This window comes from Ceratotherium simum, chromosome X (assembly GCF_057802395.1).
Source record: "Ceratotherium simum simum isolate JZ-2026a chromosome X, ASM5780239v1, whole genome shotgun sequence".
Taxonomy (NCBI): Eukaryota; Metazoa; Chordata; class Mammalia; order Perissodactyla; family Rhinocerotidae; genus Ceratotherium; species Ceratotherium simum.
The window spans coordinates 105,142,724-105,167,561 of NC_141940.1; the positions used below are offsets into that span (position 1 = coordinate 105,142,724).

The 24,838-nt window shown below is 37.0% G+C and overlaps 1 protein-coding gene and 1 pseudogene across 1 annotated transcript in view; one reads left to right on the forward strand and one right to left on the reverse strand.

Moving 5' to 3' along the window:
* IL1RAPL1 (interleukin 1 receptor accessory protein like 1) overlaps window positions 1–24,838 on the reverse strand; it is a 671,544-nt gene that overhangs the window by 519,662 nt on the left and 127,044 nt on the right. The gene's annotated exons all lie outside the window — the stretch shown is intronic.
* LOC101389475 (transcription factor SPT20 homolog pseudogene) lies at window positions 9,195–12,127 on the forward strand (annotated as a pseudogene).

A 24,838-nucleotide genomic window follows, 5' to 3' on the forward strand; every position in this document is an offset into this window, starting at 1 on the left:
GGATACAGAGTTTCTGTTTGGGTTGATGAAAAGTTCTGGAAATGGATAGTGGTGATGGTTGGACAACATTGTGAATTCACTTAGTGCCACTAAATTGTACAATTAAAAATGGTTAAAATTGTAAAATGGTTAAAATTGTAAAGTTTTTGTTTGCATATTTTACCACAATAAGAAAACCCAATAGATACAGAGATTAGATTGGTGGTTACCAGAGGGGAACAGGGGAGGGAGGAGGGCGAAAGAGGTGACAGGCCACATGTGTACGGTGATGGATGGTAATTAGTCTTTGGGTGGTGAACATGATGTAGTCTACAGAGAAACTGAAATATAATGATGTATACCTGAAATTTATATAATGTTATAAACCAATGTTACTTCAATGAAAAAAAATTTAAAAACATAACCATAAAATTAAAACAAACACATTGAATTATATACTTTAAATGGATGAACTTTATGGTATGTGAATTATATCTCAATTAAACAATTATTTTTAAAAAAGCTTTATATGCATTATCTCATTTATTCTCCTTTTATGTACTCTCATTTAACTCTCTCACTTTAAATATCATCTCTGTCTTTTGTCTCCTGTATTTCTGTCTCCAGCTCTAACCTCTCTCTGAATTCTAGATTTATATATCCAGTTGCCTATTTATCATACTTATTTGAAATCCGAAAAAATAACTTCAGACTTAAGGTGCCCCCTAGATAAATCTTTGATTTAACCCTCAAATCTACTCTTACCCTAGTCTCTCCTATCTCCCTGATGGCCACACCATTTACCTAGTTGCTCAAGCAAAATACTTAGAAGTCCTTTGAGACCTCACAGTCTTACCTCAACAGAACTAGCAAGAGGCGAGTGAGGGGGTACTAAAAACTCAAAAGTTGTTAAGATAAATAATATTTCTATGCAATATTTAAAAAATCAAATTAATACAAAAAATCTACAAGAACAATAAAGGCTTATCATTCTTTAGCATACCACTGTGTTTTATATTTATCTTATCAATTATCACTAATTGATATTTTCTTGATTTTATTTCTTTATATAGGTATATATTTCCTCTTCCATACGGCGTAAGTACCATAAGAGAGGGAGTCTTATCTGCCTTGTTCACCACTTTATCTCATAAATATGTCCTCCAGTTCCCGGGATCTCCTGCCAACTGACTTCGAGGTTGGATTTTTCCAAGATAGGATTAGTCATTTCAGCTTCTGGGTCTGTTAAGACCACTTCCTTCCTCTTTTTTTCCCTCCAGAGACAGGGGTGGTTGTGGCTTCCTGCTGTTGCTAACCCCTGGATTGTCTCATGTCCTGCCATTTCAGCTTTTCCAACATATTTTTATAACCCATTCCCCATATTAAATTCCCCCTATTGAACTACTTGGAATGAATTTGCTTTAAGTGACTAGATCCTGGCCAATACAGTAGTTTAGGAAACAAATATCTGAGAGTTTAATCTAAATTATACATAAATTCTTAAAAGTCTCCCATGAAGTAAAAGAAAGAGGTAAACAAATTATCTAATTATATGTTTGCAAATGGTACAAATAACACTGTTTAAACAGGGCATATTTAATAAATTAAGGTACTTTTGCATTTTCCTATCTATTATGAAAGCCTTTTATTTATATATCTAAAACAAAAAAAAAAAGAGAGAAAAGGAAAAAAAAGCAGAATTAGACTATGAAGTAGTTTAATTTAAAGGCAGAATTATATGTTTTGGGGGAGAGACTGTTTTATTACATATGACTTATACATATTTCATAGCTGGTTTCTTTACCACACTTTTTATGAAATTTTAGTATCAACTCCAGTCAATAGTAATTTTCAGACTTTTCTGACTATAAAGAAGAACCATTAATCTGAATCACCTACAATTCACGAAAAGAACAAACGGTTTAAATACCAGCAATCTTATAACTTGACTTGGTCAAAACAGGCCATATTTAGAAAAAAGAATATGGTCTAATAATTTGTATTTCTTTATAAATATAACACACTTAGAATGTGACAATTATATTAAGGATTCTTGTCAACACAGAATGTAGGAATAAAACACTTTACACTTAGGTTGTCAGAATATAATGCCATAGAGCAATGTTAGAGATACAATTAAAAGTATTAAAAACAAAACACAAGAGGGTCTAATTTTTATCCAAATATGATAAAGAATGCAAGAAGAAGAAGAGGTTTCAAGGGCAAAAGAATCAACTAACAAGCTGTGTGATCATGGATAATCGACTTGTCTTCCCTGAATTTCAGTTACCTGATCATAAAACTATATGTATACCTAACCTCATAGAGTAGTTGCGCGAAGCAAATAGCAACCTGATGTAAACACACTTTGTAACGGACAAATCACTACATAATATGTATTACTGCTGCTACTATTACCTGCAGTGATGGTTTAACCCCTTTTTATTGTCAACCTCACTACATCTCTTGAATCTTCTCGCTTAGGCCCAATGTTGTTTCACATACTCTTCATTATTCATAAAATTTCACTATTGGCTAAATATGGAATTTATATCAAGGTCACCACTTTTTAAAAGCTTAATCTCCTTTCCAGCAGCACCCCATAAAAGAGATAAATTACATAGCTCTTTATATTTAATCTCCTTATCCTACTGTGAATATAGCCCTCTTCCATTTTTGTTCTCCAGATCCAACTTTTCATTTTTACAGAAAGGTTCAATATGAATAAAACACCCTTTCTGGGAGTGAAGTCCTATACATTTGAAATTCAGTTAAACTTGTCTCATACTATTTCCAGAAAGAGTTGCAGTTGATGTGAGGCATAAAGTGGAAGGCATCCATCTATGCAGCCGTAGGGAGACAAATAAATAAATAAAACACCATGAATGAGAGCTTGTCTGTTATTAGCTCTGCTCTCTTTTCTTAGTTTCAGATGGATGAATCACTAAGGGGATTCTAAAACTGGATAGTTAAATATTTGTGGATGTCAACAGCTGTGTACATGGAACAGACATTTTGAAATTCAGTATTTTCAGAAGTATGGGTCATATGAAAAACACTTATCCCTAGTCAGAGGGGAGGTGGAATAATTACACAGGAGATTTTGCAACAGTCAGCTGTCAAAACTACTTTCCTGTCAATACTATAAGATTATCTCTCATATTCTTCTCATAGGATAAAACTGTTAAGAAGTATTGAAAATGGCTTTATTGTATACATGATTTCCAGTTACAATATCTGCTTCTTCCTTAAAAGTTCATTATGATGATAGCAAGAACAAAAGGACATTATGGAATGGAGGAGTTCAACCTCATTATATGCAGTCTTATCAAGATGCAGGGTTTTCCCAAAATTATTCTTCATACACACATGAAGAATATCATAATGATTAATTGGACATCTTTTCCTTGAGTGCTTTCTTAAAGCTACAATTTATGCTGTTGCATAAATTGCAATCATTTATGTAATCATTCCCAATCACAAAACTCTTCTGTTCACTAGTCTTTTAAACATAATTGTAATTGACTACCTTGTTGGCTAATTTGCAAAAGCTGTTACGTTGCTTCTGACTTCTGTTTTTCTTTTTTTTTTTCAATTTCTTTTTTTCTTTTTGTTGGTGAGGAAGATTGCCCCTGAGCTGACATCTGTGCCAATCTTCCTCCATTTTGCATGTGGGATGCCGACACATCATGGCTTGATGAGCAGTGTGTAGGTCTACGCCTGGGATCCCAACCCGCGAACCCGGGCCACTGAAGCGGAGAGCACGAACTTAACCACTATGCCACCAGGCTGGACCCTGACTTCTGCTTTTTTTACTAATATGGATTTATTTGGAATCCAAATTATACAAAATATTGCTATATAGTTTGACTTTGTAGTTATTGATGTCTTTATTTACCATTTATTGTGTCTATAATGTATAAAGCATATAACATGAATAAGTTATTAATTTGAATTGTGGCTTTGGGTATGTTAGTTTCTCATTTGTCAAATTAAAGTCTACATAAAGGCTTACATCCTTTCCTAAAATTCCAAAATAACATTATTGATAATATCTTTACACGTTATATTTACCTGATCCATTAGTGCATTATTGAGAGATTTTACACAGAGGTATTCTTTGTGTGTACGTGTGTGTCCTCTGTCTACCGGTAACTCACCTCTTTCTCTTCACTAATAAAAATCTTTCAGTGGTAGTGTAAACTACTGTCCTCACTTTCTCAACACAGGCTCATCCCTTTCCCTACTATGGTCTGAATTTGCTCACATATATTTCTCAGAAAATTTTGTTACTAGGGTTATCAATAACCTCTTGGCTTTCAATCATTATCTGGCTTGAGCACAATATGACATTTAATGCCACCTACGTCCATTCATCTTGAGATTTTATTAGAGGACCTTTTCCTGCTTTTCCATTTGTGGCTCTATTCATTCTCTCCTTCTCACTTAAATGTCAGTATTTCCCTAGGTTTTTGTGCTTGCTATTCATTTCCTCTTGAGTGCTCTTATGTTACCAAGTGATACTCAGAATGAAGTATTGCTGCCCCCACTGAGAGATAACAGTTTTGTACTGGTGGTGTACAAAGTAACAGAGTAAATGTTGTACTTTTTTAAGAAATTGAAAAGTAAGTAAATTTTTAATGAATACATGTCAATGGTGGAAAATTCCTGCATGAGTCCCAGCCACCCTGAAGCTAAACCTGGGGGCAAATCCTATTACCAGGTTCTTTGTTATCCATAAGAATTGGACCAATTAACACTATCAACAACAATGTTTGAGAGTATCTATTTCTCTACACCATTAGCTAACATGATAAGCTATGAAGTGATTTCATCTTTGGCAATCAACTAGGCAAAAATATGGTCTTTTTTTTAGTCTTAACTTGCAATTCTATTATTTGTGAGGTTTAATATCTTTTCACGTACTTAAATAGCATTTGTATTCCTCCTTTTGTGAACTGTCATTTTGATCCTTATTTTTCTCCTGGCTTAATGATCTTATTTTTATTAATTTGTAGGAGGCTTTTGAGGCCAAATTCTGAGATGAGAAATACTGACAAATGACTTGAGACCAGGTAGATTAGAGCACTGGTTATTGGGGAATCAAAAGCAAGGAGCATAGAAAGAGCGTAGGACCAGAGGTGGTCGGTCGTCCCTTATCAGGAAGAATGAGGTACATTTGAGAGGAAAGGTGTCCTTTGAAGACTTAGTGGTGAAGAGAAAAAAGGAACTGACTGAAAATAAAAAGCTCTAATGAACCAAGATAGTGTCAATGAACCAGAAGAAACCAGACTTGTGAAAAAAATGTACCATTTGTAAAAATACCACCACCAACAACAACAATAAAATCTACATATCATAATGGTAGCGAAAGAAGGTGGTCTTTAAATATGAAATCACGTAAGTCACACAATCCCCCTACCTTACCCACTTCAAAGTAACTTCTATTGCTGGGTCAGAAGGAAAAAAGCCAAAAAATGAGAATCAATACAGCAGAAAACACATCTGCATACAAAAACAGCCATACTTGCAAAAAGCAGAAGAAAATTTTAATTCAACACTCCAACATTAGTTTTGTACTTAAATAAGCAATTGAAGAACTGGAAGAACAATATGAATCATAAAATTAAAAAAAAAAACTCCAAATATTAAAAGACAAATGACAGGAAGACGTGAAACAGGAGCTAGTCAAACTCAGGGGAAACAGGGAATGAGGACTAAATTACAAGGTGCCTGTGGTAGGCAGAATTTCTAAAATGTCGAGATGATCTACTCTAATTCTCAGAACATGTGAATATAATGATTTATATTACTCCTGTAATTATGGTATGTTATGTGGCACCATAACTTAAAACAGGGAAGATTATCCTGGATTATCCAGTTGGGCCCTTAAAAGCATAGAGCTTTCTCCAGCTGGTGGCAGAAGAAGAAGTCAGAGACACTTGAAGCATGAAAATGATTTAATGTGCCAACACTGGCTTGAGGATGGAGAAGGATAGTTGCCAAAGAATGTGAGCAATTTTTAGGAATGGAGAGTGGCCCCTGGTTGACAACCAGCAAGAAAATGAAAATCTTAATCCTATAATCACAAGAATCTGAATTTGGCCAACTACTGGAATGAGCTTGCAAGTGGATTCTTCCTCAGATCCTCCAGTTAAGTGCTCAGCCCAGCCAACCTTGATTTTGGACTTGTGAGATGCTAAGCTGGGCCTGCCCTGTGTTCTGACCTACAAAACTGTGAGAAAAAAAAATGAGTGTTGTTTTAAGCCACTAAATTTGTGGTAATTTGTTATGGCAGCAATACAAAACTAATACAGTTCCCAAGGAGAACAGGTATAACTACAAATAACATAGGGTCATAAAGGATAGAGTAGAAAAGAGACAAGAGAATAAAGCATTACAAAAATGTTTAGAAAGAATATGATGGAAAAGACAGGAAGAGATTATCCAACGTACTTATAACTGAAATCCCTGAAGGAAAAAAAGCAAATCAAAGGAACAGAAGAAATATTTTAAGACTGTAGTTCAAAAAAACTTGGCTAAAATAAAAGCTGTAAATTTACACATTAAAAGGATCCATAATGTACCCAGGAAAACTGAAAAAGAATGGTCAATTTCAAGAAATATCTCAGTAAAACTATAACACTTTAAAAATAAAGGAAATATCTTCTGAACCTCCAGAGAAAAAGGTCAAGTCACTTACACGGCAAAGAAAGCACAAAGCACAACAGCAGAGCAACATTTTCAAGAACCTAAAGGAAAGGACAGAGTATGAACCAAGATTTTATAACCAGTAAGGTTTTAAACATTAAAAAAAAAAAGGATCTCAGGAAATATTGTACATATGAACCATTCCTACAAATAGAGAATGAAAATTTTACAATGAAAAAATAAAGATTTGGAGAAATTTTGGTAGCGAGCATACTTAATTGAAGATCTGGTACTAAAATAAAGGTAATATTAAGGTTGGAGGAATAATGTGTAAATGTTATCTGCTCTGATAAAATAGGAATAACAGAACTAAAAAAATGCAAATAGAAGGGAGAAAAGAATATGATTCATTAACATGTAGGTGGGAATTAAAATATTATTTAAAGCTGACATAATAGTAAAAGTCTAAGTAAGAAAAAAAGAGGACTAAAGTGATTATATAAAGATATTAGTATAAAGATAACTTGTGGGAACAAAAAAATGAACACAAAATATAAAATATATGGCAGAGCTGTATAATCTTTTTATATTAAGGATATTAGTTCTTTTTAAAGCATATTGCAAATATTTTCTCCCAGACATTAGCATTTAATTTTATTTTAATTGCTTGCCATGTAGATTGTTTTTTATTTATTTGTAATAATTGTATCAATCTTTCACTTTATACCATCTGGATTTTGTGTCTTTCAGAAAGACTTCCTCCACTCTGCAATTATATATAATTTAAATTCTCCGATATTTTCTTCTAGTAGTTTTATAGTTTCATCGTTGATCCATTTATTTTTATAGAAATGGTAAGATAGACAAAGTTTATTTTTTTCTCAAACAGGTTTCTTTTTTAACAACATCACTGAGTGAAAGTTGTATCTTTTCTCTGCTGACATGTGATGCCACTCATTGTATAACAAACTTCAGCATGTTTTGGGAATCAATTCTCAGATCTCTAAATGTTCAACTTATCTCTGTTGAAATTTATGCACCAGTAACACATTGTTTAATATGGTAGAATATCTGGTAAGACAAGTCTCTTGCCATTGCTTATTATTTAAAACAACTTCTTCACTATTTTGGGGTGTTTATTTTTCCATGTAAGCTTTAGAACTACATGACTGGTTCTAATGGGGCATCTTTATGAATGAGCAGTTTTGCTTCAAAATAAGTAATTCAATGCACTACATTTGTGAAAAAACCCACAAAATTTTCATGGTATTTTAAGATGATATCCAGTTGGACACCTGCCACCAAATTCCCTATCACCGTTTCCAAATGCTCCTCTGCTTTTAGGGGTAGTTTCATAGAAAAGCAGAAAGAGGCCAGGCTTTGGAGTTGGAGATTTAGATCTGTACTCTGCCTCAACTGCTTACTTACCATTTTGTGACCTTGAGCCCATTACTTAAGTTGGTTGAATGTCAGTTTTTTCATTTGAAAAATGAGGGTAAAAATGCCTGCCTTGTAAAGTTCCTGGAACATTAGATATTGTATTTTGAATAACTTTGTAATATGCCTGAATTTTGGTGAGAACTCTCTGGAAAATAATTTCAAATAGATGTGGACAACATCCTCATCTATAGCTCCAATCTAGATTTCTCTCCTAACTCCAGAATTGCCATGATTTGACTCGTTTAATTTGTCTGATAAATTTCTATTCATCCTTTAAGAAAGCTCAACTATCACCTCTTTGGGGAATAGCTTTTTCACTTTCCCATGTTTAGCACTTCCTCTCCTTTATCATTCTGTCCAAAAGTCTATAAATTGGGGTGTATTCTATTTATCTAGTTAAATGTTTACCTCCCCAAGGAAACTGTGAACTCCTCCATGGCAAGTCATTTGTCACTGGTACTACTGTCTCATTCCTAGCATATTATCATAATTCATTCTCAAAAGTAGCTGTTGGTTGAACAGACATACATTTTTTATGGGAAGGAGGAGAGCATATAGGACATATTTATATTTGTACTTTTCTATTCTTTGTTCTTTATTTTACAAAAGCAAAGGGAAAAAAGGATGATGCAGCATCAGTCCCTAGAAATGATTTTTACCGTTATCTTGTAAAACTGCATAGACCAGACACGAACGCCCGGCCCAACTCGCCAGTAGGAACCACAGGCACCAGAACAGAAAGCGCAGACCACTAGACAGAACACCCGCTACCGGGAGGAAGGTGCAGCCCGAGGAGGCACGCAGGCGCACAGAAGGCTGTGTGCCCTGAGCCTGCCACCTCGACTTCCCACTTCCGGCCTAGCCCGGGGCAACGACGCAAGGCAAGGCGAGGCCCAGTACACAGGCCGCAACCCATACAGATATAGGTATTATCGGAAACTCACGAGAATTTTGTATAGCGCTTCCTTGGGGTGGGTTTCTTGGAGTCTATATTGGAGTTAGGCTAGTCGCTCCGCTGTGGAGTTGCGGCGTTTGGTAGACTATAATCGATATTAAAGAGGGGATTTTCGCCCCGTTCATCCCTTACACTCTTCATTCTTTCAGGGCCCCTATTTGATGCCACAATGGAACGAGCTTTAGAACGAGCTTTGGATCGTGCGGACTATGTCATCGCAAGTGCCCAACAGAGACCTCCTAAGAGGAAATACTCACCTGGTGGGGAAAAATCTCTCTATGAGAAACTATATGACATATATGTTGAAGAATGTGGAAAAGAGCCTGAGGTTACGGAGGAATTAAGAAGCAATGTGAACTTGTTAGAGAAGCTGGTTAGGAGAGAGTCGTTGCCGTGTTTAGTGGTGAACCTATACCCGGGAGAGAGGCGGATATTCGCTGATGCTCAAGGGGAAAGATGGATCCTATTTGGAGACCATCCGACTGCCTTATGAAGAGGGAGAACTGCTCGAATACTTGGATGCGGAAGAATTACCTCCCGTTTTGGTGGATCTCCTGGAAAAATCTGAGGTTAACGTTTTCCACTGTGGCTGTGTCATAGCAGAAATCCGGGACTACAGACAGTCCAGTACCGCGGACCCTCCTGGTTACCAGAGCAGGCACATTCTCTTACGACCAACGATGCAGACTTTAGCCTGCGATGTCGAGTCCATAACCAGCGATAACCAGAAATGGACCCAGGAAGACAAACTCTTGCTGGAGAGCCAACTGATCTTAGCCACAGCTGAACCACTGTGCCTTGATCCTTCTGTATCTGTAGCATGCACTGCAAACAAGCTGCTTTATAACAAACAAAAGATGAACACTCGCCCAATGAAACGCTGCTTCAAGAGGTATTCCACACCGTCCCTGCGTCGGCAGCAGGAGCTGTCGCATGGTCCACCTCCTCCTGAGCTGAGGGTACCGGCTTCTCGCCAAACAAGCACAGAGAGTAAAGCAGGTGAGCAGGGTGACCTCACAATTCCTGGAGCAGGAAATTGTGTAGATATGTGGAAACAGAGACCCTGTGACTTGGCTGTCCCTTCTGAAGTGGATGTGGAGAAATATGCTCAAGGGAAGAATTCTGGCAACTATGATGACTCACAACCACCAGTCTGGGCAGCCCATGAAGTAAAAGACGATTCTCCATTTGAATGGGAAGCTGGCGATCACTACCAGAAAACAAAGCTGACCTTTATGCATTCACTTAATGATCCCCTTATTTCTGGAAAAAGAAGTTCACGTAAAAAAGTCAGATTTGAGAGACAGATGTCTCCCCCCGACTCCTCCAGCGATGACGACTCAGATAGTTTGGTGCCTGGATCAAAGACTGATGCTGGGAGGGTAGTCAGTCGGTCTGAGGAGCTGGTCCAGAAGAACAGCAGTTGTTCAGTCAAGATGTCACACAGCTCCAGTGGCTCAGCCAATCTCAGCCCACTTTCTCCAGGGAAAGAAACAGCACAGCCTAAGCCCGTGTTCATTCAGCCTTCAGTCCCGGAAAAGGAATTCACACCTCCACCTCCGCCCCTCAGTCTTCCCTCGAGCTCAGGAAGGAGTTCCTCAGGGAGCAGTTTTACTCCTCAGCAGGCAAGCAGCTTTCAGAAATCTCCATCTCCTGCCCCTGATTCTAAGCCACCGAGTCTTTCCCAGAAATCCTCTGTGGAAGTGAATCGAGTTAGCATACTTCCTGCAGCCGTCCTGTCCACTGCCAGCTCCTCACAAAGAACCCTGGCCGCCCAGGTCATGGCAAACCCTGCTGACCTCAAGGTCATCCAAGTGGTGGGCCCTGTTCCTGGAGCCCAGGCTTTGGGGAGAGGTCCCAACCCGGTGCTGAGCTCTACCACTCGGGCCATAGCTCCTGCAGGAATCAAGCCCGGCAACCTGCCCTCAGGAGGTCGGCCACCAACTGCACCGCCGGCTGCACCACAGCCACCTTCTCAAGTAGGTGTTCAATTTATTTTAAAAAATGCGTCAGGTCTCAGGCCCTTAACTCTACTCCAGCTTCCACAAGGTTCACTCATCTTGAACACCCAGCAGCAGCCTCAGCAGCCACAGCCTCAGCAGAAGCCACAGCAGAAGCTTCACCTTCAGTCGCAGCCTCAGCCCCAGCGGAAGCTGCAGCCTCAGCCCCAGCCTCAGCCGCAGCTCCAGCCACAGCCTCAGCAGAAGCTGCGGCCTCAGGCGCAGCCCCAGCGGAAGTTACAGCCTCAGCCGCAGCCCCAGAGGAAGCTGCAGCCGAAGCCGAAGCCCCTGCGGAAGCTGCAGCCGAAGCCACAGCTCCAGCCTCAGCCTCAGCCTCAGCCTCAGCTGATGCTGAAGCTGATGCTGCAGCCTCAGCCTCACCCTAAGCTTCAGCTTCAGCCAAAGCCCAAGCCTCAGCTTCAGCCTCAGTCGCAGCCTCAGTCGCAGCCTCAGCCCCAGTCGCAGCCTCAGCCCCAGCCCCAGCCCCAGCCCCAGCCCCAGCCTCAGCCTCAGCCCCAGTCGCAGCCCCAGCCCCAGCCCCAGCTTCAGCCCCAGCCCCAGCCTCAGCCCCAGTCGCAGCCCCAGCCCCAGCCCCAGCTTCAGCCCCAGCCCCAGCCCCAGCCCCAGCTTCAGCCCCAGCCTCAGCCTCAGCAACAGCAGTGGCTCTATCAGTTGATTCCACAACAACAATTTCAAGAACCCACAACTTCTCATCCCCAACAGCCAGTGCCACAGGGTTCTGTACAAGGTTCAGCCAGTCAAAACATGGCCTTATCTGCTCAGCAAGCTGTTGTCATTAACCTTAGTGGAGTGGGAAGTTTTCTACAGCCCCAGACAGCTGTGTTATCTCAACTTGGCTCTGCCCAGAGAAGACCTGGGCAAAGTCTTCCTCAGCAGAGAGCCCAGCTCTCCTCTGCCTTGCAGCCGCAACTGCAGCCACAGCCACAGCCACAGCCACCGCAGCAGATACAATGGGGAATCTTGCAGCACCCAGTGGCTGTGGCAACAGTAGCAGCCCAAACAGGTCAGCCACATCCACCTAGTGAGCATACAGCAAAGCCAGCCAAAAGGTAAAATGAAGAGAGGCACACAAATCACTTGAGTGAGTGATTGCATTGAGTCTTGCATTACTTTTTTTCTCTTTTTAAAAAAAAACACAAGAGCACTGAATCAAAGGGTTTCTAAGTTTTTACTTCATTTTCGTCTTTAATGTCTCAATATTTTACATTGCTAGGTGTAAACTATACGGAAGCACAACTCTATGCTTCTTAAATAAAAACAGAGAAATGATTTAATGAAAAAAAATGGATGCCTGTGAGGTCAAAATCCCAGCTCTGCAATTTACTAACCATAAGCCTATTTCCTAACTTCTCTCAATCTCCATTTCCTCATCTGTAAAGTGTGAAGAGTAATATATACTTAAGTTTATTGTCAAGGTTAATGTAAGATATATTAAATATTAAAATTTAAATTAAATTTAAATTAATTTTTAATTAATAAAATTATTACACATTTGAAAGAAATAAACATAAGTACTTAAGCTGAAAATGAACTACAGTAATAATATTAGTGCAAATAATAGTTTTGTTACATTACATAAGAGTAAACCTTAGAATCAATGGCAAATATGCCATGGAAATTTAATTCTTAAAAAAAAACATACTAGATTTTTAAAAATAAGCAAGGAATTTGAAAACCTAAAGATTTTCTTATGTATTCAAATATATATAAACAGAGAGAGAGAGAGATTGATTTTAATACTCTATTAATAAAACTAGCCCTTTTACTCTACCTAGATGCTCCACTTTGTGAATTCTCTATCTGATGAAACTGGATGCATTAGACACTTGTAATTCATTCTTTAGTAATTGAGGGATGATTTGGATATATGACTCAATATCATTTGCCAGACAATATTCTTTAAATACATTATTCATGTGGTACTTATTATTTTGCAAACACTTCATAATATACAAGTGCACCTGCTATCTGCCATTCATCTTGCTCCTCTGTTCTGTCTCAATTATTTTGTCCCCATCAGACAAGATAATAATCATGAGAGAGAAAAGGTAAAAGTTTCTTGACTTATAATGGGCAAGTGAATGAAAAATGATAAGTTTAGATGAACTAATGAAACAAATTACAACAGGGAATTATAGGGAAAAGAATGAATAATTGTGATATGAAATATCTTTAAATATACCTGCTAATTAAAAATGATTTCTGCAGCTCCTAAACAATGTATTTTAGGATAACAGAGTAAGGTAAGAAACTAAATGACTAGATTAAACCCTCCTCCCACAAAAAACTTGGTTAAATTCATACGTGTGGATAATACTTTTAAAATATTTTATATGTAAGTGTAAAGATTTACATCACTCAAAATTGTCATCTTCCTGATTTTCTGGAATTGAAGGTTGCTTGAGAAGAATGAGCTATTGAAAACGTCAGAAAAATATACTTGTTAAATAGTTATTTTTGTTGAAACACGTTATTTTGTTGTAATGATATTTGCTATTTGAGCCATCCCTTTGGATGACTGGTAAACATCTTTCACTTAAAGTGTACAAATATAATGCATTAATCATTTCCCCGAACCTATCAGAACCTTTATTGTTTGGTGTTAGAATAATTCACAATGTAATTGAATTAATTTCCAAGTAATTTTAAATAATTTTAAACAACAGAAACTCTTTCTGCATACCCTTATCATCCCAAACTACTTCTACTTAAACTTGTGGACTTTGAGGGATTCTTAGAGAAATTCTTAGACTTCCTTCTTAACTGATGAACAGCCACCCAAATTAAGGTAATAGTATAAAAAACTTGGAAGTAGAATGAGTCCTGACGGTACCAAATGGACTTATGATAAAATATTTTCATCTGTGACATTTCTGACTATGTCACACTCTTTTGCTTAATATCCTTCCCTGCATCTGCATACTATGTGGAATCAAGTTCAAACTCTTTTGTTTGGCTATACGAGGCCTTTTTTGACCTAGATTTGGCTTATCTCTCCTCCCCATCTCCTACCACTTCCACAGTCACATCTATGGCTTGGGCAGTACTTAACTACTGGTGCTCCCTATGTGCCATGTTCTTCCTCGCTCCCATGTGTTGGTGGAGACCTTTAACCGGGAACTCCTTTCTGTTCTCTGCTCGTTGTTGAATACTCAGCCTAAGCACAATCCCTCTGGAGTCTAAGTCTATTTCCACATCATCCTTTATTACAGTACATTTTAAACTATTTCACAGGGTTGCAGATCAAATATGATAGTGAATGTAAAGAAAAATAAGAATTGAAAATATACATTTTTCATCAAATGTATAAAAGAGTATACAAAAATGTATAAAAAAACTCAAAAGAGTACTAAATGGGAATTATTATTGTAAAAAATAGGATTCATGTAATAATAGTACTTTTACCAGTATTTGAATAGAATTTCTCTTTAAGTAGAAGTTAAAATAATACTTATATGTAAGAAACAAGAAAATTAAATACAACTTTTCTGTTTTCTTGGCTTTGAACCAAGAAAATATTCTTGAAGTTATGATTCAGTCATAGGTCATTCTGATGAACTGTAACAGAAAAGTATTCTTTTACAAATTCCAAGGCCGAAATGAAGAACAAGAAGAAGACAAGTCAGTAAGCCATCTCTTTTTATTTCACATCACCCCATTTCTTGTGCATCTGTATTTCTTAGAAGTTTTGAATTCTGGGCATATCCTAAGCTATGCAAATAAAATAACATTCTCCTTTCTCTGTTTACCTGTTATTACATCATGTGATAATAGTCTCATGGAGTTTTATTAGATTGGGGTGCTATGTTTGGGATGATAGGACTTAAAAACAGATGTGGGGAAAAGGGAAGTTGTTCAATGAGTAGAGTTTCAAGAGGAAAACGTTCTGGAGATTTGTTGCACAACAATGTGAATGCAGTTGGCCCTTCATATCCACAGGTCCCACATCTGCAGATTCAATCCACTGTGGATTGAAAGGCCTACAATGGTTGTATCTGTACTGAACACGTACAGACTTGTTTTTTGGTCGTTATTCCCTAAACAATAGAGTACAACAACTATTTACATAGCTTTTACATTGTATTAGGTATTATAAGTAATCTAGAGATGATTTAAAGTATATGGGAGGATGTGTGTATGTTAGATGCAAATACTATGCCACTTTATATAAGAGACTTGAGCATCCTCAGAGTTTTAGTATCCACGAGGGTCCTGGAACCAATCCCCCATGGATACTGAGGGATGACTATATACCTAACACTACTGAATTGTATACTTAAAAATAGTTAAGGTGGTAAATTTTATGTTATGTGTTTTTTACCACAATTAAAATTTTAAAACAACAACAATAAAACACATGTGGCATACAAAATACTTCATTTTTCAGGGGCTTTAGGGGAACCTCAGTCATCTATGTACTTACAGCATGATGGTTAAGAGCACAACCCTCTGGAGCCAGACTGTCTAATTTCAAAACTTGGTCCTGCCACTTACTAGTTGTGGGACCATGGATAAGTCACTTAACCTCTCTGTGCCTCCATTTTTTCATCTGCAAAATGGAGATATTTAATAGAACCTTTTTCACACGGTAGTTGTAAGGATTAAAGAAGATAATATTTGTAAGCTGCTTAGACATTCCATAAAATAAATTCTCCAGAATAACTGAACTGGAGGGGTTATTCTCACCAAATTTAAAGGATATGTTTTAGACGATCTAACATAATATAGGCTATCTGGCAAACATGAAATCACTCTGGTGAGCAAAAGGAACCACCTGGAAGTGGTACTAATTCTCCAATGCAAATGAATGAGATCTGCATTACCGTTGATTTATAAAATGGTGTGACATCAGTTTTCTGATCCTGTGGACACAGCAAACAAATGGTAGTTTCTAATATAAGCCCCAAATCAAACATCCCAACAGGAGACCCTCTGAATTGCAAATTAAGTTGCCTCACACATGCCCCACTCCACACAGCCTACTTCAGTGTAGGTGGCTGCAGGACCCTATGTATTTAATGACTGATGATTCCCCCAGGCAAAGAGGGAGAAGGCCAGAGAGCACATGGTATTTCAGAGCAGAAGGGAGCCTGTGGATACAGGTGGAGGCACCAATCAAAACCAGCAGTGCCCAACCTAAATGCTTTACAGTTACTTGAAGGGGTTGCCATAACTTGCATTCATTCATTCAGTCCCGAGTATTTATTGAGCACCTATTACAGGACAGACTATGTCAAAGCCCTAAAGACACAGCAGTAAATGAGACATAATGTCTTTCAAAAGCTTACAGTCTAGTACATTAAGAACAAATAAATATTAACTAAAGATAAAACTCTAGCTTGGCTTTCAAATCAAATTGTATTTACCAAGCACAATTCATACGTTAACCTTTTTATTTTTTTATTGTATTTCAAGATGGTATGGCATTTGATGATAATTTTAAGAAACATTGCAATTTAGGATTTAAAATGGAAATAGCAACAGACCTCCAGATGTAGTGTTGACATAATAACACTTTTTTATCACTTGCCCTCATTTCAGCTTAATAAGCTCTCTTGGCTCTCATCTTTCAATGTTTAATCCAAAGCAATTAAACTGATATGCAAATGCCATCTCCATTGCTTTAAGAGTGACACTTAACACACCATTTCATTATAATAGGCAACTGGAATGTTGGTAGAATGATCAGCTCATTTTTATTTTTAAAATATGTGCTTTTCTTGCAATGTATGCTTATAAATAAAATGTCCACACACACATTTTATTTGATAAATGGCATGTGGATAATATTTGTCTTGTATACTGAACACAAAGTCCATACCATGTGATATTTGTATTGAAAAGCCTACTATTCTTTTGCGCAGTCTCTACAGAAATGAATATTTTAGTTAATGAGGTGTATTAGCAAAAAGTACAAGATGAGCAGAAAATGAACAAAGTGTGGGGCTGTGTGTATGTGTTTAAGGCAGTCTGTCTTTTAGGATTGAATTCTAAGTAGAGAATCAGAAGGTTATAGTGGAAATGTCAGATACACTTTAGGAGAATAGATTCAATTAGTTAAGCTTGTATGGTAGGTAGTTTGTATTAATGGTCCCAGTTCTTCACTCCTGCCTGTATCCACTCCCTTTGCCATGTAACCTCCACTCTGAGTCTGAGTGCACCATGTGACTTGCTTGGGCCAATGGGATGTTAGAAGTCATGAAGCAGGAGCTTGAATCAGTACTTAGACATCTCTTCTTCCTTTGTCGCACCTCTGCCGTTGACATGAGAACATGCCTGAGCTACCCTCTGGAGGATGAAAGTCTCATAGAGCTAGATTCTAGCCTCCCCAGTTATTCCATCTGAGGCCAACCTAAATGAGTCAATAAGTAGTTGACTTCTAGAGAGGAGGTCAGCTGTAGTTTAGGAGATAGTATGCTTTCTCATCTCTGAGAGTCATTTTTTAAATCATCATCAGTTGGGAAAAATGCATTATGTAGGATGGTACATATCATTAAGATTTAATAGATTTTCCATTAAGCATTATTGACATATATTCAATAACCACCCTTAAACACTCAGACGTTTTAGAAAGATATTCTATTAAGGAGAAAGATGTATCAGAATTTGAGCATTTCTTCAAAAAGGACATACTTTTCAATTAAAAGCCTTGGTCTAATAGCTGAAAAACCATTTGATGGACAAACTAATATTAATAATAAATGTATATTAATTACGTACATTCACTCAATAAATATTTATTGAGAAACTACCATCTGCTAATCATTGTCCAAAATTCTGGGATACAAAACAGATAATCTTTTGGACTTTGATTTAAGTGCTTTGCTTGGTAAACTCAAGTAAAAAAAATCCTTAATTCAACCAAAAACTATAAACACAACATAAAAAACAGCGTTACAAAATTTGCTTTGACAGAAATAATAAGTTAAAAATATTAAATTTTGTTTATGCACAAAAAGGAAAAGAAAATATAAAAGAGTGAAATATGTGAGCTATAATTAATCTGGGCTTAATTTTATTTTAATTTTGACTCCTATAATTATTTCCTGACTAATCTATTCCATCTGTGACCCAAGACTTATGTGGCTAAGAATCATTTAAGTGAATATAAAAACCTTCCGTTTTAGCATGATCCCAAGACACACAGTTGGCCAATTTACCAAACCCTGCATCATGGAAACCCATATTTCCTGTTGGGAGTATTTAAAGGTTTAGAGAATTGGGCCAAGGTGAGATAGATGGCGTTTAAATCCAAGCTCCACCATTTCTTAGTTGCCTGACCTGGGGTTAGTTATTTAAACTCTTATTACTATATACATTTTTTAAATTTCAGAGTTGTATTACACTGAATATGGCCTTCTAATATTGGAATTATTAATGGCTCACAGATATGTTTTTTCCCTCTGATTCTATGGCTTCATGCCATACTTTCTTACCTATATTAAGAATCTAAAATGGAAAAGACAAAAAGAATTCTAGCCAACTAGCATAACAGTTTACCTCACACACTCCTTTTGGCTTTGATCATCACACCGGTATTTACAAACTAGAATTTTCTGACACCCACGAAGAAAGAAATAATTACCATTTTGGGGTTATAGTTTTATGACACAAATACTTTCCGGCTATAATCATTGAAGCACATGAAAAAGAAAATTATCTTTAAAAATGTATCTGACAAAGCTAAATAAACTGTGTCTGCAACACAGACTGCCATTTATATATATAATTATATAGTCTACTTGTTACATTCTTTCTAGAACTCCTCACACATTGTACCCATCCCTTGGGTTCTTCTCATGACATTAGATATAAGACATATGTTTTATTAAATACAATTACTGTTGGTTAGTAATGGCTTTCTAAATTCCAAGCTCTGCACAATCATTAAAGTTATCATCATCATCATCACTTATCTTTCAAAGAAATGTGGAATTGTAGAAAAATTAATAGATTGTGACTTCGAAGCATTGAGATTGAGTGCCATCTGTATCAGTGTGCTGGTTGCTTTGGCAAGTCTCCTCACTCTGAGCTTCTTTGTCCTCATGTATAAAAAATGAATAACAATATCTGACCTAACTAATAGGCTTGATATAAGGATCACAGTTAAAATGCATATGAATGTAAATATAGGTAGAAGATCCTCATATATAATAAAGTTATGTTACCAATTTTGTATGAGTCTCAGTTTCACCTATAAATAACAATAATAATTTCTACCCCATAGGATTTTCTGATGATTCAGTGGGAAAATATATGCAAAATACCATAATGCTAGAGACAGAGGAGTAGCACAATAAATGATTAATGGTGGCTAAGCAACTTTAAACACTTAAAACAACTTAGAAATTTAGAGATAAAGCATTACACATATATATATTTCACATATTATAATCCACAATATAATCATGTATTATACCCTCTTTCATTTGTAGTACATTAAATTGTTCCAAGTGAGAAAGAATAGCAGGGAAGCATCTGATGTGAAAATAACATGGTGAGATTCATACTTGCTCTGATTCTCCCTATTATCCCCAGATGAAAAAAATCATAAGATATCAGCTGTCTTATATTATTAACTTTCCATTTCTCTATTGTTTCTACATATTGGTTTGATGAGTAAATGTACCAAGAATATTCTTTTGAGGTAAAAATCCTTTGTTATAGATAATATCTGATAATTAGTTCTAAGAAAAGAGAAGACTACAAACCAGCCCTGATTTATGTGGTCCGTAGTCAAATGTTCATTAATTGATTTTTTAAATATATGAATACATACAGGATAGAATTCTCCAAGATTAATATGGGCTCCTGTGTTTCTAGTTCCTCCATCATTCCTTCCTGTCTTACCTCCTTTAATCAGCTTATATCTCATAATCCCCTCCTGGCTTCATTTAATTCCCTGAAAATCTAAATGGTCCAGTGAATCATCTCAATAATGCTCTCTTTCTAACCATGAGTTTTTCACAACGTCTTTTCATTTCACCCAATTTGCCAAGTCCTGACTCCTTCTCCAAAGCCATGCATCCATTCTTCAACCACGCAATCAAATCATCCAGAGGTTTTTTAAAGATTATTTTCCCTATCACATTGAGAGTAACTATTTCAAGGTATTTGAGGTTGATATAAATTGTCCAAAGGAGAAAATAAAGTTGAAATGGAGATTAGAAATAAAGCTGCCAGAAGCAAGAAAGTAAGGTCAGAGAATGAGAATTATGTCCAAGAAATTTGAAATGTTAAGTAGAAAATCTGGTCGAGAAAACTCCTATGTAAGAAACAGTGGGGAAGTTTTATTTTTAGTAATATGGCTATTTAGGTTATTTGGACCAACCTTCTCACTGAAAATAAGTAAAAATACTGGATTTTTTTTTTCTCAAAATGAAACACTTCATAAGATTCCTAGGCCAAAATCTAAGTAAAACCAGAGCTCAAAGAGTTAAATTGCCCACTGAAGACATTTTCCCAAGGGCAGTTACTGAACCTAGTAATCCCAGTTGTCGTAGCCGAGGGTTTAATGGGGGCACAGGTCTGGAAGGGTAGAAATAGGGGGCTCAGTCAAATCTCAAATTGGAGAGAACCCCCATCCAGTAAAGCTAAAGGCTACACCCTCAGGAAAAGGATGAAACATAACTAAACTTGAACCTTCGCAACCCCTTACGCATCCTTAGGGTAGATTTATAGCACAAATTCATATTACTTAGTCCCCCCAAAAACCTCAAGCTATGAATTTCATTAAATTTACAGTGATTCCAGAGTGATCACACCTTAGGCACCTGCCAAGGCAAATTGAAATCCTTTCTAGAAGCGTTCCCCTCCATCCAAGACCTCAGAGAATGCTCAAAAATAATATTGCAAAGAAAATGATGATCTTGGAAAAAAAAAGGAAAACCAACTAAGCACAAAAGGAAATAAGGTGCCTTGAGCAAGAATCATGAGAAAGAATAGAGAACAGCTATCTTTCCACCCTCTGTAGTGAAACTACAGATACTAGAATTATCAATCAGCAATTTTAAAACAAAGTAATAAAAGACAAGTATAAAGCATATATAGATATTTCTATATCTATCTACAAAAATTACCTAACCAACTTGAAATAAAGCAATTCTTAGAACTTCCAGAAAAGAAAGAAAACATAATAAAATTAAAACCTTAAGGGACAAGTTTAATACCACATGAAATACAGCTGATGAGAAAATAGAACTAAAGCATACAGTGGTGGGGAGGCGGCCAGCCACTGAAATAGGGGAGTACCCACCATCTCCCCAACGTCCTTTGTTACTCAGGGTGAGCCATGACAAATGGATAATGGGATATTCTTTATAAACAGGATGGATCTTGAGGGTCACAGATGATGGTAGGTCAGCTTTTATAAGAGTACAAATGTCAGGACACCAAGGCCACAGATTTCTAGATTGCATCCTTGGCCTCGATCACCCTTATAATGAAAGCTTTGCTGCTTATATAAAGGATAGGAAGAAGGTAGAGCAAATCAAAATCCACTCAGAAAAAAAACAAAACAAAATAGAATGCTCACCATATAAGTTAGAAATTTCTTCCCAAATATTTAATTATACAATGTTTTTCAATATGAAAGTAAATTCAAAGAGTATAAAAAGGTGATATTTTTGTACTGTAATCAGACTTACAGAGAAAAATAACAACCAACCACTTATTATGTACCAAACAAGGTACTAAATGTTTTATGCACATCATCTCCTCAACCCTCGTAATACCCTAGGAAGAAAGCATTAATATCCTCCTTTGACATTTCGTATTCAGAGAGGAGAATTAAGTTGTAAATGATGGGACAGGATTTGAACTCAGGCTGCTGATTCAAGAGCCTAAGCTCCTAACACCAAAAATGGTGTTATTTTATATAAATAAAATCAGGTTAAAGAAGCAGTGTCATCTTATTTTAAAAAAGACTTTTTACACCTATACCACTTCAATGAAGTTCCCTCCAAATTCCTTCCCAGACCTTTGATAACTTACTACCAAAGTGGAAGACTACTGCTGGGTAAAAAGACTATCCTAATATAAGTTGTTTACCATTCTGCATTGTGAACAATGTCTTCAATGGAGATATAGAAGGCAACCTGATATATATGATCAATTTGGCATCTAAAAGATCATGCAGGTTAGAGTAACGGTCAACTGTAACAAGGCAAAATGTAACATCACTGAAGGGAAGAGCCTCCACTCGGTTACACAGCCAGCTGAAGAAGATTAATAGATATCAGCGGCAGCATGCTGACTATGAGCCACCTAGGATATGTATCCAAACTGATTTGAGCTAAAATAAAGAAAAAAATCACAATATTTAGACCAAGGGAGAGGCTAGTGTTGTTCTTCTCCACGCTAGTTAGACCAAAGGATGGTGATGTGACCGGAAATTATGTTATATGAATCATTAAAAGAACTAGAGATGTTTAGCTTATAAAATAATATCAGAGCATAAGAAAGGGGAGAGGTGACAGAGGTACAGGTGACAGAGGTAGACATGTGTCCCCAGGCATCTGTCCATAGAGAGACTTTAATGATTCCTGTCATGGATTTTTAAATTCAATTTTGCATGTTAGATTTATTCACCTTAGAACCCACTCAAGTTTTGTTTTGTGTTTTCTATGAGCTTATTTACATCTGGGAAAACTCTAGCAAGGATCACAGCCAAAGGCATAAAGATATTACATTGCGTCTGAGCGCCGTTTACACTCCCTGCATTACTGAAGAGTAGGCTAAACAGGGATGTCATAGCTTTCTTAAAATATCAGAACAGCTTTTGTAAGAATGAAGAACTGCAGTTGCTCTAAGGTAGGGTCCCAAGATACAGAACTTGGCTCAAAAGGAAGGAACTTTGGAAAGCTCAGAATACAGAAGAAATTTCTAACTGAATGGTGCAAACAGAAATGCATGCCTCAGGATGTCATGGACTCAAGATTCAAATACAGGATAGACAACCATTTGGCAGATATGGGGAAACGGCAGGTAAGACGAGTTCACAGAACTAAATGAGCTACAAAGTCCCCCTCCCCCATCCTAAGGTTATTTTAGACTAAAACTCTGAAATCTTTCTCTAACTCTCTCTGGAACTTCCAACCTCATTTTCAAATACTTGTTTGAAACAATCATCCTCAAAATTCTTCTGGTATCTTAAATCCATTCAGTTAAAGACCAAAATATATCATCTGCCCAATTTCCTGTTTCTATTCTGATGCCACATTATCCTAGTCATCCAAGCAGGAAACCAGTCATTATGGGCCCCTCCCTTTCCTCCTTAATCAGTTGCTAAATCATGTGGATTCTGCTTTACACAATGTCTCTCACACCCACCTCCTCCTTTCTAGTTCTTTCCCACTATCCTAGTCAAAGCCTTAACTATTTTTCACTTAGGCCATTTGTTAATGAGTTATCCCTCCCTCTGATCTCACCTCCATTCTATTTATCTAATATATGACAGCCAAATCAATTTTTCTGAAAAGTAGGCTGGATGACACCTCTCCCTCTTCAAAATTCATTACCTCCTACGGAATTAAGTACAACCTCCTCACAATGGGATATGATCTAAAAGCTACATTGAACTTTTCCATTCTCTCTCTCTCTGTGATCATAGGTGCAACACCCTCTATTTCTGCCAAATCTTTTGATTTTACATCCTCGGATTTTCTATCTCTCTATCTTAGGTAACAATCCCTTGCCCGAGTGCCCCTGTCTAATTTTCACCTTTGTAGTCAAAACTCATTGCAAACACTATCTACTCTGACATCTTTACATGTGTGATTACTCTCATTTATAACCATTTATAGCCCTTTGTTTATATTTTCTTTAGGCCATAATGTAATCCACTTTGTATTATAAGTATTTGCATACTCAGAAGAATTCTCCCTATTACACGTCAAAAGCCTCAAGCAAGAGGATTGTCTATTACTCATCATTGATGCTCTGTAGCATCTGGCACAGTGTAAGTGTTCAATAAATAAATACTGGATAGACCAATTAATACCGCCTTTTTTCAGTATGTACATTTCACTCGATTTTAAGTTTGTATTCTCATAAAAATCTGACAAGTGTATAATCCATACATAATCATCACTGCCACTGGACAAACCAGTCAAGGTGTATTTCCTCCTGACAGTCAACAGTGAGGGTTTAATATACCCCAAGGAAAGTAATTCACAAAATCCATCAGCTCTCTGAGTCAAGAATATATATCACATTTGTAAATCAAGTCTGCTTAAAACTCCCTTCCTTGTGGACATTATTTTTTTAGTTTTATTTAACAAGTACAAATATATACATATATACAATGCTTACTATGCTCAGACATTGTCCTAACTGCTTTATAAAATATAACTCACTTAATTTTACCTTGAAGTTTGATATGTAAACTCCCTCAATTCAGGGATGATGCTAAAGGTATCTTTTATGACACCAGTTGAGCCACATACCCTTTTTTTTTTTTTGTGAGGAAGATCAGCCCTCAGCTAACATCCATGCTAATCCTCCTCTTTTTATGAGGAAGACAGGCTCTGAGCTAACATCTATTGCCAATCCTCGTCCTTTTTCTTTTTTTTCCCCAAAGCTCCAGTAGATAGTTGCATGTCACAGTTGCAAATCCTTCTAGTTGCTGTATGTGGGACGCGGCCTCAGCATGGCCGGAGAAGCAAACCCCTACAATGAGGATGAGTTGCAACAGTGATGAGCACTGCAGAGAGCAGAATAATGGTTCCCCAAAGATGTCCACATCCTCATCTCCAGAACCTGTGAATATATTACCTTACATAGCAAAAGAGAC